Here is a 15186-nt window from a genome sequence, read left to right on the forward strand (position 1 = left end):
GAGTACTCATCCTATCCAAACATGTATTGGAACCTTAGAAAGCAATAAGTTTCCTTTTATATACACTGGTGCAATGTTGTGCAATTCTGCCCTAACCAACAAAAGGACAGTATCTCTCAAAAAATCATAAAATCACTTTTTTCACTTAATTGACACTCTATGACATAGGAAATCTTACAAGGTTGTCAGAATGATCATATCTCAAGTATTTTTGAAATTAGAGGCGATTAAAAATTTTGCTTGAAACTGTATCCTATTTAAGCCCCATCTTTAACTAACAAAAGGACAGAATTTCAGACGGTCGTCTCCGCCCCGTAAAGTTAACGGGGTCCCTCCGTGAGCATGACGGTGGCGACAACGAATATTATAATATTATAGCATGGCTGGACATGGCCGACTAGAGTACTATAGTTACGTCAAGTGGCTGGACCATTCGAAAAGGCTTTGGAAGACATCGCTACTTGCAGGGCTGCCAGATGATTATAATCTTGGCCAATTTGGCCAAGATTGGCCACAATTAGAATATAGCTTTTTTAAAATATATATTTTATTTACTTTTTCACAACTACTTTTTCCTTAGTGTAGTCGATCGATGAAAAACGATGAATTTACAAGGCATTCAGAGCGTTTGTTCACATAAGGGTGTATTTGGATGCCTTTGATTTTGAAATTGGCCATGAGGAACTCTGATCATCTGGCATAAATGTGTACGCGTATGTGGGGAATTAGTCCGTCTGTGTTAAAAAAAAAAAAAGAAGAGAGAGAGAGAGAGAGAGAGAGAGAGAGAGAGAGAGAGAGAGAGAGAGAGAGAGTGTATCCCTTGGAATAAAAATAGATGGAAGGAGGATGACGTCATAATACTGAAGCCAACCGTTGGCCGCTTCCGCCATATTGGGTAGACCAAAACATTCCTTCGTTACCGGCCATAGTTACGGTGATTCACTCATCGGTGTAAATCCGAATCCCGATGACCAGTGGATGTTAAGAACAAAGGGGGGGGGGGGGGGGGGGGGGGGAGGGGGGGAGGGGGGGGGTTGCAAATTCCTTCTAGTGGAGTTATTGATGTCTGTTTAATTTCTGAAAAGCATTTCAGAATAATATATGTTGCAACTGTAGGTCAAGATCATTTTCATTTCAATCGATATGATTGCCATAAGCTTTTGCTAAGCATCATGAACTTCATGATGAAGTCTTTCGTCAATAAACCGTTTTTTCTACATTATTTCATTCTCATATGTTTGATCATGAGGGGACTGAGAATCATTTGATTCTTCTACTAAAAGCAATAGCTGAGAAATTATATTCAGGTCAGGTATTTCTATGCTGGTAAACTGTACAGTGAACAATTGAAAAAGAAGCTAATTGTAAAAGCCGTCAAGTTCTTAACAAATTCATTTTATTTACAGGGCAGTAACAATGTCATTATTAACTTGTGTGATTTTTTTAAAGAGGCAAAAATGTTTGTGTATAACCCTTTCCTGTCTAGGCTGGATTTCACGTCAAACATCATTCCATCCGCTACAACTTTCACCTCGAGCACTCGGAGGGCTCGAGTCGCACCACAGGGGCTAATTTCTGAACTGTAGAGGATTGAATGATGAATGACGTAAAATCCAGTCTCGCCATGACAGACTTCTGTAATAACTATTAATGATGAACTAGTAATGAAATTGCTGGGATTTTTGTTTTATTTTGAAATCTTAGTGAATTATGATCAAACAATGAACCTTTTTGTGTGACCATGATATTTTGTGTAATAATGTCTTTTTTTTTTGTCACTTTACACAAATAAATATAAAATGTAAATAGCATTTTGTGACTTAATTTTTGATGAATTATGGCACTTCATAGCTCTAGTAGCGGGGCTCCCGTTAGTTCAGTTGGTAGAGCATTGGACTGTCACGCCAAAGGTCTCGGGTTCGAGTCCCTTTGCAGCCAGAATTTTTATTCGGTTCCCCTGTCCACCCAGCAGCAATTGGGTAGCTTACTCTACTACTGCTATAGCTGCAGTGGTACGTCCACATTTTAAGTTGTCACCATTAACCCTTTCATGGCTAGGTTTGAGTTGAACCGAACCAAAACCAAACGTACGTTTGTCTATACATGACTGACTTATGCAGTTTCACCTAGAAATAGTCCATGTGATGCGACTCGAGCGCGCTTTAGACTAATCTGTGATGAAAACTGTACAGGATAGACTCATATTTGACGTGAAATCTAATCTAGCTGTGAAAGGATTAAGAATTGTGGTAGTGCAGTGGTGGCCTGGTTTTAAATGTGATTCCTACCCCGAAACTTTGTGCTGTAAGAGTCAGCTAAACGTGGTGGGTGGTTGGGAGGGCCTCCTGCGTTCTTGCAGGAGATGTATGCTTTCTTCTACTTTTATCCCCTTACCTTTTGTATCGTCTGCTTTCTGCACTTGTCCTTGACCGAAATAGCTCGGTTGTGGTTGGGTTCATGTGGGGTTTTCTGCTTTTGAGGAGTATACCGCGGCCGGGAACCGAACCCCAGACCTCCTGGTTACGAAGCCAACGTTCTAACCAACTGAGCCACTGTGACTGTGACCAGTAACAAGTAAAGATTGGTAGCGGATGACCGAATGGTCTACTTGCTGTTCTCTCTTCTTGGCCAAGCAAAATATGCCGTCTCGTGGCACGCAGGTTCGATTCCGACCGGATCCACTTCTTATTTTTCGATATCTTTAATTCGAGCTTGCACTTCCATTACTTTCTGTGCGGTTGCTTGATATTTTACAAGTGTTTACTCATACTCATACTCCTCCCTTTTTCGTTATATTCATGTCATAACCAACAAGCAAAGCAAATCGAACCGTGTGTAGTGATAGTGCTTTGGCTTCAGAATTGAACGAAGAAAATAATTTAATTAATATTGCCTTTGCAAGGTATTTTACAACATCATAATGACTAAATTCCCTTAGTAAGTGAGTGTTTTAATCGGCAACACAAGATGATTTCCATCACTCAAGTCTATAGTTTCTATGATAAACAATCGTTTCCTGGGCTTTTCAATATGGCGGTAAGCTCCGCCCACTGGCATCAACTTTGCGACTGCGCGAACGAAACCGCTTACCTTCCATGTATTATTATTCCAAGGTGTATCCTAGTTTGGACGTGCATGTGGATGTGGGTGTGTGTGTGTGTGGGGGGGGGGGGGGGGGGGGGGGGGGGTGGTGAGGGTTGCGTGTGCGTCGGTAATATGAGTGGAATGCATAATGTGATCAGTACAATGTGGGAGGATATAACATTTTCTAATTCGGTGATTTATTATCAAGATATCGAGAACAAAGAAAACATTTTTTAAATTTGGTGGGGGGGGGGGGGGGGGGGGGGGGGGGGACTATGCTCGCATTATTTGACTTATTAAGTCACGCAGTAAATACAATTTTTTGGTGTTAAAACATTTTGTGTTGACAAGCTTGGAACAGCAGTAACAAGAAATTTGGCTAATAATAATGTTTCCCTTAGAAAAAATAATATGTCGTTCTTCATGTAATTTGCTACTTTATTCTAGCGAAAAGCCATGAGCAGACTCTTTTCGAAATAAAAGTTTGCCATGAAAAGAAATATCTTATGTCACCGTCTTTCCCCGTCTTCCTATACAACCATCCAAAACCTTTGTCATCCCTATCATCTGTAAATTCAAAATGATATATAGCATGTCGACAGATTACACGATGGTGCCCATTGAAAGAAAAGGATGATTTTTCTGTCTAATTGAAATCAGCTGATAAACCGCAATTTTACATATATTGATTGTTCATACCTATATATTTCTTCTACAATTGAAATAAAATCTTTTAAATCTTTAACATTTTAAGACAAATTCTATTTAATGCCCGGTTAGCATGGTGATCTATACTTTGCCGAGACTTGATTTAAAGTAACCGGTGAAAACTTTAACTATTGTCTAATAAATTTATTCAATCAAGAATCTACGGATAATTCTCGTTCTGTTATCCATAGTCGTGCCAGTAAATGTTATCATTATAATTTGGCTACCTCATGACGTCAGATGACGTGGTGATAACTATAATATTATTATTAAGTAAATCATCGAATCACGAAATTCGACAACACGTTGAGTCGAAATTGGCGAGACTGACCAATTAAATGATCGGTGGGTGGTATCAAAAACACAAAGGTTGAAAATGAAATACCAAAATGCACAACACAAAGGGACAGACTTGTTTCGTCGAAGAATGATTGATGTTGCATCGATAGATTTACCCTATTGTGTTCAGATTCTGTTTCTGCTAGATACTGAGCTCCCTAAATGGCCATGTCAATCATGTAACATCTTTAGATGACCTCATCCTACACTTTGATATCTATAGCCGCGTTATCGAGTCCGATTGTCAATCATGACAAAATCCCGCCCACAAACTTTTCATAGGTCCATCATCAGTTTCAGCCTTTTTGCTCGTGTGATGTCAAGACTTTCTCAGAGCAAAATATTGGTTCTTGATAGATGATGCTGGTTCTTGACCTTTCACCATTACTTACAGCTTTTCACTGATTGGTTGCTGTGACCGCTTACGGATTAGAGTTAGAGCTTTTCTCGACGACTGTCTGAAAGTTGCGTCACCTTTTTAGTACCCTTTTGATTTTATTAGGGAGCCAAGGCTCGATGGGAAAAAAAAGTCAATGTATGTTTTAGTCATATTTCAAACAAAGTACATCGCCGATCTTGTCTCAGAGAGAAATGAAAAATGATACAGGAATCGAGAAAATCGGACAAGAAATAAATAAGTTACCAAAATAAACAAACAAGGACAACATCAACTATCAAAATAATATTTACTCTTAAAACAGTTGTTTCTCAACCGATTTGTATGATTCAAAGACTAATATAGTCGATTTCAACAGTGTGGTTTTCATAATCTCCACTATAATATTTATTACTTTCAGTTTTTACCAGTGACATCTATATTATTATGAAGCCCTAGGTTTTTACACAATAAACTGACTCAGAAAGGTGTCAAGTATTATGCATGATTATGACGTAATACTTTAACGGCCACGTCTTCGTTTTGGACGGCATAAATTTGTGACTGGTTGGAGACGAGAAGCTTGACTCGTCTGAGACGTTTGTCGATCGAGTTAGTCGTATTTTGCTATATTCACAACTTAGATACTCTTCTTTTGGTGAAAACGGACGAGGCATTTGCATTGCGATTAACCATGGATGAACAGTATGTGAGACGGACGTATAAGATACTGTCCTTTTGTTGGTTACAGGTAGAGTATTGCGCATGGGATTAACCAAGAAAGAACAGTTTCTCAAAAAATTACGAAACATATTACGTCAATGAAATCGCCAACAGAAAAACGCAATTTATCATTAGCTATTATTTAATGTTAGATGCTTTCCGCTATGTAATAGAATTAAAGAGTTATGAATGAAAAAACTAAATGTGTCGATTCCGGCAAAACTGGTTGGATCAGCCCAGATACTGTCCTTTTGTTGGTTACGGCAGCCCACAGTTGTTTTGTTTTCAAGAATAATGTTTTTGATTTTCATTTGGAGTTGATTGAAATTTGTTAACAGTATTAATAATACTATAAACGAATCAACGTTACACATAGTTTTGTGTGTTGACACGTTATATCTGGCTGGCAGATGTTATGATTTTTAAAAAAACTAAACGCATTGCATCAATAGATTTTATATAACCAACGTACAAGTTTTCACATAGTTTTCTGTGTTGGTTCTATTGATCAAGCGGTAGAACAGTGCATAATTTACTAAAACACATGCTATCGATTGCAAAACATGTGTAGTTTTCTATGTTTTCCAATCGTTGTAATAATTGTGTACATTGTGACGACTGCCCGAGATTCGTGGTTATCAAGGTCATTATTGACGTAACTCTGATATTACTTATTATTTTTAATCAGCCATTTTTATGAGCAATTATCACTAAACTGTATGAATATGACTATAAACAATCAACGTAACACATACTTTGGTGTATTTACACGTTATATCCTGTTTACATCAATAGTTTTATATAACCAAATACAGGCATAGAGATAGAACGAAATTGACGTCATCAGGTTTTTGTAATTGTTTATTTTAATAAAACCTGTGTAGTTTTCTATGTTTACCAATTATTATAATTGTTTACATTATGACGACTGTCAGAGAGTTTGTGGTTATCTAGGTGTCTGTTGACGTCTATCAGCTCTAAGTTATTGTTTTTAGTCAGCCATTTTTTTAGCTTTAATCACTAAATTGTATGTGTTGTGAATTGGATTCAATAGTCATATGTCACGTCACCCAGCAACGGCTGCCATCGTGGGTCTAAACAAAGAAAATCTGTACTTTTTATTCTTCATGCTGGCTAAAACTTTTCATATGTCTTGTGATCAGAATGTATTAAAATCAAAACATGATTAGATTTTAAATGATTTTTCCCCTTTGTATACGCTTTTAATGATCGTCGAAGAAATATTTCATAAGAACGTCCGCCATTGTTCTGATTGTTTAGAGCCAGTTACTAAGTTACCATGCGTCATTAGGCCTTTAACGATATCGGGCCGATCGAGACGCCGAACGCCGAACCCGAACGGATCTAGCCTTCTCACGTGACCATGAACGAGATCTGGAGTGAAGGTTCTCACGCGAAATGCAGCATCGGATTTAAGGTCACGTGATAGAGAGCTGTTTAAGCTGACAACAAACGGAGAAGGAAAGAATGGAGACTACCTCAGGCCTCACCCTACCATGTGTCATTCAATAGTAGTGCATGTGGCGCTCTACCCTAGATACGGAGAGAAAATTATAAATTGATTACGGGGGAAGGTTGGGGGGGGGGGGGGGGGTTGACCCAGAAACCACCGAGGTGTTGAGCGGGGAGACCATGATACGACATCAAAGAGAAAAAGCCGCTGGTACTTGGATGCTGGAAATGGTTGGGGGGTGGGGGTGGGGGGGGGGGGGTAGTGACAATCAGCATGGGATTAACATTAATAATAATATATATTTTTAAAAAAGTATTACTCAATTTTTAAAATTTAATGATAGTTTCTTTATTTTCCGGTCGATTTTCTTGAATTATATCTCATTTTTCAATCCTCAATGCGACGAGCACACTGATGTATCTCATGTGATTCAAAAGCGTTTAAAACACTAATTGCGTTGTTTGTTTTTTAAATATATATATATATATATTATATATATATATATATATAATTATATATATATATTATATATATATATATATATATAATATATATATATATATATATATATATATATTATATATAATATATATATATACATAATATATATATATATATATATATATATATATATATATATATATATATAATAGAGTCCTGCCTCACTAACTAATTCCTGAGCGTTGAGACGGTGACGCAACTATTACATACAAGACCTTGCAGTCGAGTCGGCAGGGCTTTTGGGTTACACAACCACTATTTACCCATCGGTCAGCGGTACTCTTTGATGTATACAACACTCACCGCCTTTATGCAAAGCCGCCTGCCCAAAAATCAAGAGATGATCTCCTAACTGATCACAAGCGAACTGTCAAACGAGCAATCGATGATTGGATAAGAATCTCAAGATCTCATATAATAAGGTAAGTTTTGGAGATGTGATATCCCCCCAGTCTGTGTATCTCCCCACCCGTCATCGGACAGAGCTTTCATTGCGTTATATCATATAAGCTCCGCCTCCTCTTTCTAGTCCGGAGTGACGAGATAAGACGAGAGGACGCGAGAAAAAATTGATCACGTGTCCGTTCAGTCGTTCGTTCGGTGTCCGTTCGGTGTGCAACTATAACTTGGTAATATCCAAACAGCTGGTAACAAGGGCATGGATGAGTGTTTTTCATGTTTCGTCATCAATACCATTTCGTGTTCTGCATATCATTTGGAGCACTTTGATATGTGTGCGCGCATGTCTAGGTGAGTGTCAAAATAGAAACTAAGGTTTCGAACGACATTGGAATTTTTAATCACATATTATCTGAAGGACAGTTGGTTAATGAGTATATCCTTTCCTGTCTTTTTGAATCCAATCAGCTCAGTTTTGTCCTCGTTGAATTTAAGCTTGTTGTTTGTCATCCATGTTTTAACGTTATCTAGACATGCTGTGAGTCGTTGTTTTGTTTCTTCAATATTTTTTGATGAAATGGGAGTGTTATATGCCTCGGACTAATACTCTGATTTATGTCAACATAGTAGAGGATTGTAAACAAAAGATATACAATTAATCAAATAAAACATAGGAACAATTCAAAGATGATACATCGAGTGGCCGTTAGATTCATTAGATCAGAAGTGCAAGTGTAAACTTGTGAACAGTCAAGCAATGTAGAGCGTTGTAAGCAAACCGGTTGGTTGATGATAATTGTAATCCGTTTGACCCATAATCCATGTATTTGACATTGCACTTCACACACATACACACACACACACACACACACACACACAAGCACACACAGAGGCTCAAACAGACATATATATATATATATATATATATATATATATATATATATATATATATATATATGTCTTTTGTGCCTCTGTGTATGTGTGTGTGTGAAAGTGTGTGTGTGTGTGTGTGTGTGTGTGTATTAAATTTGGAAACAATAAGAGACGCATGACACTTTGATGCTAATTTAGATGTTTATTTTGAAATTTGATGTTAACTTAGTTGGTCAGGTAGGTATAATTCAGCATATTTTAGTTTTCAACATCTACGCCTTGTTGAGTGTCTAGCCTGTGAGAAAAAAGATAAACAAAATGACAATGACCAGGTTGTTGTTGCTTTTATTTTTGTTGATATTGTTGTTGTTGTTGATCATAATGATGATGATGATGATGATGATGATGATGATGATGATGATGATGATGGTGATAGTGATGATGATGATAATGATGACGATGATGATGATGATGGTGATGATGATGATAATGATGTCTGATGATGATGATGATGATGATGATGATGATGATGATGATGATGATGATGATGATGATGACGATGACGATGGTGATGATGATGATGATGATGATGATGATGACGACGACGACGATGATGATGATGATGATGATGTGATGATGATGATGAGACGACGAGACGATGATGATGATGATGATGATGATGACGATGATGATGATGATGATGATGATGATGATGATGATGATGATGATGATGATGATGATGATGATGATGATGATGGTGGTGGTCGTGGTTGTGGTGGTGGTGGTGGTGGTGGTGACTTTATCATAATGGATGCCCTTTTTCGGATTAAAAAAAATTCCTTACGATACTCACACTTCTTTTCACAGTCATTCATGTTCGGGATGTCGCAGCTCTATTAATTGAACGATTTATAAATGTAAAAAAACATACATACATCATCATCATCATCATCATCATCATCATCATCATCATCATCATCATCATCATCATCATCATCATCATCACCATCATCATCATCATCATCATCATCATCATCATCATCATCATCATTATCATCATCATCACATCATTATCATCATCATCACCATCATCATCATCATCATCATCATCATCATCGTCATCATCATCATCATCATCATCATCATCATCATCATCTTCATCATCATCACTATATCATCCATCATCATTCATCATCATCATCATATCATCATCATCATCATCTCATCATCATCCATCATCATCATCATCTCATCTATAATCATCACTCATCACCCATCATCATCATCATCATCATCATCATCATCATCTTTCATCATCACCATCATATCATATCTTCATCATCATCATATCATAATCATCATCTTATCATCACCATCATCATCATATCATCATCATCATCATCATCATCATCATCATCATCATCATCGTCATCGTCATCGTCATGATCATCATCATCATCATCATCATCATTGATGATGATCTTCATCATCATCCTTATTCTGGGTTTTAGGTTTCCTCCCTGGTATCAGTCCAAACCTTTGACATATTTGGATAAACAAATCATTTCCAATTGTGACCTACGACCTCACAACGGTAATATGTCGGGCTGGTTTAGTATTTAGGAAAAAAATGAATTTATAGACATTGTTAATGAAATCTGTATCAACTTAACCAAGTTTATTTAAGACAATAGCTTCAGTTGACAAAAACTCGACTTTTACAATTCGGTTACTTGAAAATAAAGTCTTTACATGTGAATCACCCGACATAACACCAGTAAGGGACGGTGGGTCACAATTAATATGAAAACATCACTTACAAGAGGATGAGGGCAGTGTTCAAAAGAACAAGCACCTTTGCATTTTTTCTGGAAGAAATTTAAAAATATATATATATTACGAACCAAAACTGTACAACAAAACAACATAAAACAATAAATAAAGCAATAAAAATACACCACAACACGAAACAATACAACAAAATACAACACAACACACACACACACAAACACACACACACACACACACACACACACACACATGTATATATGAGCTGCAAGGTCTGGGCCGGACATCCCGCTTGCTGAAAGGAAATCGATGTGCATTTCGAACCCAACACCTCTCATTTCCAGGTGCATTGATTGCCGCGTAATCCTGTCTGACAGAGATGATTGCATATGGCCTCTCATGCATTATTGTGTCCATAACAGCACCTTCCCGTGGTGTTCCCTGTTTCTACTGAGTTTGTTATGGGCGCGACCGAGTCCCCGGCGGTATAACCGGGTTAGGGAGTAGGTGGGACCCCTTCCTCTTAAGGTGCAGGAGTCAGAACCCATCGGTGAGTGGTACACTCTCTGCTCCTCACCCACCCACCTCACACTCATTCTGTAGTGTGGTGTCCTCTGTATGTCCTTACTTTTCTAAATCTACCCCTATAACTCATACTTTCCCCAGCCATTGATGTATGGCTCCACTGCCTTCGGGAGGAGAAAAGGCTAAGGAGTAAACCTAACAGAAATCTGCATCCAAACTGATGCCAAACGTATCGCTATGCGATCCTTTGGACCACACCAGGGAGGAAGAGAGGGAGGTTCTGGTTACTGGGCAGCCCAGGATCTCCACATTACTTTGCCCAGGCCGCCCCCAGGAGAGGACACTCCAGTCTCACCTTCACCGGTGAAGAGTAACAACACGGAAGACAGCAGTCTACGAGTGATAAGTCCTTGCTCAATTGGCGTAGAGTTGGACGCTACGGGTTGTCTTCGACGGTGGAAGGGATCATCGTAATCCTACTGGTCAGCTACCGCCCGCCCCAAGCTGGGCAGCCCCCAGCCAGAAAGGTGTTGACCCGCCACGATCTGCCTGCTTCAGAGGGTGCCTGGAGCTTAGAGCTTGCAAGCTTGACATGTGGATCGTTAAACTGTGTACCAGGCAAGCAAATGAAAAAGAAAACGAAGTTCCCAGCTCTTCGATTAGCAAGCTGGAATGTAAGAACTATGCGCTCAGGACTGACAGATGACATTCAGGCCATGGATGATGCTCGAAAAACAGCAGTAATTGATCGTGAACTTAACAGACTGAACATCGACATAGCAGCCTTGCAGGAAACGCGACTCCCAGAAAGGGGATCCCTGAAGGGGAACACTTTACATTCTTCTGGCAAGGAAAAGGCACAGAAGACGTTAGGGAGCACGGTGTTGGATTTGCAATACGTCATACATTACTTCCTATGATTGAACCGCCAACAGACGGCACAGAGAGAATTTTAAAGCTGCGCCTGTCATCCATGTAGGGTTCGGTGAACCTTGTTTGCGTCTACGCCCCAACAATGCAAGCTTCGGTTGAAGTAAAGGACCAATTCTATGAGTCATTAGACGCCATTGTCAACAATATCCCAGAAGTGGAGCACATCTACCGTCTTAGCAACTTCAACGCGCGAGTTGGTGCCGACAAAGAATCATGGCCAACCGTTTTGGGGCACCACGGCATAGGAAAGATGAATGAGAATGGTCAGAGGCTTCTTGAACTCTGCTGCTATCGCAAACTATGCGTGACGAACACCTACTTTCAGAACAAGGCATGTCACAAGGTGTCATGGAGGCATCCAAGGTCAAAACACTGGCATCAGCTGGACATGATCATCACAAAGCGCGATTCTCTTAACCTGTAACACCAGGTCCTATCAAAGCGCTGATTGCGACACCGATCACTCCTTGGTTGTCACAAGGGTGAAACTGACACCGAAGAAACTTCATCACTCAAAGAGAAAGGGCCAGCCCAGGATCAACATCAGCAAGACAGGTTACCGAGAAAAGAATATAGAGTTCAACGAGCAACTTGAGAAGATTCTCAACACAGCTCATAGAAAAGCAGAACAAAACGCACAGGACAGCTGGAAATCTCTTAGAAACGCCATTTACAGCACTGCCGTTCTGACATATGGCAAAAAGGAGCGCAAGAACAAAGATTGGTTTGAAGCCAGCATTACTGAGATGGAACAAGTCATTGATGACAAGCGCAGTGCACTTGTCAACTATAAACATGAACCAAGTCAGAGGAACCTGCAGGCGTTGCGAGCTGCACGCAACAAAGCACAGCAAACAGCTCGACGTTGCGCCAACGACTACTGGCTTCAGTTGTCGGACAACATCCAGCAAGCTTCTGAAAGTGGCAACATAAGGGCCATGTATGAGGGCATCAAACAGGCGACAGGCAAATCTACAAAGAAAACTGCGACTATTAAATCAAAGACAGGGGAAGCCATCACAGACAAGGACAAGCAGATGGGAAGATGGGTAAAGCACTACTTGGAACTCTACGCCAGAGAAAACTCTGTCACTCAAAAAGCGTTGGACGCAATTGAAGAACTGCCAGTACCGGAAGAACTAGACGCAGAACCAATTATGGAGGAGCTCAGCAAAGCAATCGATGCTCTGGCCTGTGGCAGAGCAACCGGTGACGACAGCATTCCACCCGAAATCATCAAATGTGGAAAGCCAGCCCTCTTGGAACCACTACATAAACTCCTGTGTCTTGGCTGGAAAGAAGGTAAGGTACCCCAGGATATGCGCGATGCCAAGATTATCACCCTCTACAAAAACAAGGGAGACCGTAGTGACTGCAATAACTATAGGGGAATCTCTCTACTGAGCATTGTGGGTAAAGTCTTTGCGCGCGTTGTCCTCGCTCGACTGCAAGTCCTCGCTGAACGTTTCTACCCAGAGTCGCAGTGTGGCTTCAGAGCCAAGAGGTCGACAGTGGACATGATCTTCTCAGTACGTCAGCTTCAAGAGAAATGCAGAGAACAGCAGATGCCCCTCTACATTGCATTTATTGACCTGACAAAGGCATTTCACCTTGTTAGCAGGAAGGGCCTTTTCCAGCTGCTAAAGAAGATTGGCTGTCCTCCTCAGCAGCTTAGCATCATTGCCTCCTTCCACGACGACATGACATCATCACCATCATCATCGTCATCATCATCACCATCATCATCATCATCATCATCATCATCATCATCATCATCATCATCATCATCATCATCATCATCATCGACATCATTATCATCCTCATCACCATCATCATCATCGTCGTCATCATTATCATCATCATCATTATGATCAACAACAACAACAATATCAACAAAAATAAAAGCAACAACAACCTGGTCATTGTCATTTTGTTTATCTTTTTTCTCACAGGCGAGACACTCAACAAGGCGTAGATGTTGAAAACTAAAATATGCTGAATTATACCTACCTGACCAACTAAGTTAACATCAAATTTCAAAATAAATATCTAAATTAGCATCAAAGTGTCATGCGTCTCTTATTGTTTCCAAATTTAACACACACACACACACACACACACTTTCACACACACACACACACACACACACACACACATCCACAGAGGCACAAATGACACACACACATATATATATATATGTATTTATTATATATATATATATATATATATATATATATATATATATATATGTCTGTTTGAGCCTCTGTGTGTGTGTGTGTGTGTATGTGTGTGAAGTGCCTTGTCAAATGCATGGATTATGGGTCAAACGTATTACGATTATCATCAACCAACCGGTTTGCTTACAACGCTCAACATTGCTTGACTGTTCACAAGTTTACACTTGCACTTCTGATCTAATGAATCCAACGGCCACTCGATGCGAGTTTTGTCGCTTGACATAATCTAAAATGACCTCTTTTCTAACTGTGTGCCAACTTTCAGCCAAATTCATGGGTAAAGAGCGTCGTAATTAATTTTTTAAAATAGCATGTACGGAACGGCGTCGTCCCATATTTTGTCGCGAATTTGGGCACTTTGTGAGCGAAAAAGAGGCCAAAAGATAGTCATTGCTACTATAAATGTTTGTATCTTAAAGTAATATAATTATATAATTATTATAATCACAATAAAGTTACTTCACAGTGCACACCTGTCATCCATAATACATCAATAGAACAGGGAACATAATGGTTTCAATGCTTTGAAATTAAGGCTGACTGTAAACTAATGAATAGATGCCCTTTTGCTGTTCTGCGGTTTGGTTATTTTGAGAGCAGAGGCTCTCTTATTACTTTGGCAACGGAAAATCCCGTTAAATGAAAGATTGAAGATGATCTGATTCAGGTGTGTAAAAATAAAAGGTTAAAGGAATATGGTGGATAATGCCAAAGAGCGCTCATGATTATCGGCCTAATGGACTTTACGAATCAATCTCTATCTGATCCTTTTATTCTAAATTTACAATTATTTCCAATGGCTAATTTACTAATAATAGATTTCAAACAGCACACCATCACATGTCTACAAGGGAATTCCCCTACATACTTGGACTACGACTACAATTGCAATACTGCCTTCGATACATTGACTTTTACAACTTGAGAGAGTCGGATACATTGTACTCGTTGTATCGAAATTTGGTTTCACAATCAGCCCTTTACTATTTCCGTGAAATTAATGGCCGATAAACATAACACTACATCACAATTCTTGATGCTCTTGGTTCACCAGAGGACAACATTGTAATTTTTAAAACCCTATAATTTGTAACTTTAGCTTTGTCATAACGAGGCGAGAGTGAATATTCTTTCAGTCATATCATTACTAGACTATTTATTCAGAAGTGTTAATTTTGTTATTTTACGTTCGGTTTCAATTTCCATAGAAAAGGAGAAAAGGCAAG

General features: G+C 39.2%; 1 protein-coding gene and 1 long non-coding RNA gene across 4 annotated transcripts in view; one reads left to right on the top strand and one right to left on the bottom strand.

Moving 5' to 3' along the window:
- Positions 1-8666: 8666 nt before the first annotated feature.
- Positions 8667-14665, bottom strand: LOC144972312 (uncharacterized). The gene is made up of 3 exons (XR_013645339.1): positions 14434-14665; positions 10298-10345; positions 8667-8772 (listed from the first exon to the last, which is right to left on the bottom strand). It is a non-coding gene; the product is annotated as an uncharacterized LOC144972312 (long non-coding RNA).
- A 133-nt stretch (positions 14666-14798) lies between these two features.
- The window catches only part of LOC144972313 (uncharacterized), a 32616-nt gene continuing 32228 nt past the window's right edge, over positions 14799-15186 (top strand). Inside the window, exon 1 of one of the 3 annotated variants that reach the window (XM_078913404.1) lies at positions 14799-15025. The gene's annotated coding sequence lies outside the window, so the exon portion shown is untranslated. Of the gene's footprint in view, positions 15182-15186 lie in introns of all 3 variants that reach the window. The other 2 variants (XM_078913405.1, XM_078913406.1) reach the window with 2 other exon arrangements.

The sequence above is a fragment of the Berghia stephanieae genome, chromosome 5, assembly GCF_034508935.2.
Source record: "Berghia stephanieae isolate SIO BIC M18660-M18661 chromosome 5, UCSD_Bste_1.3, whole genome shotgun sequence".
Classification (NCBI taxonomy): Eukaryota; Metazoa; Mollusca; class Gastropoda; order Nudibranchia; family Aeolidiidae; genus Berghia; species Berghia stephanieae.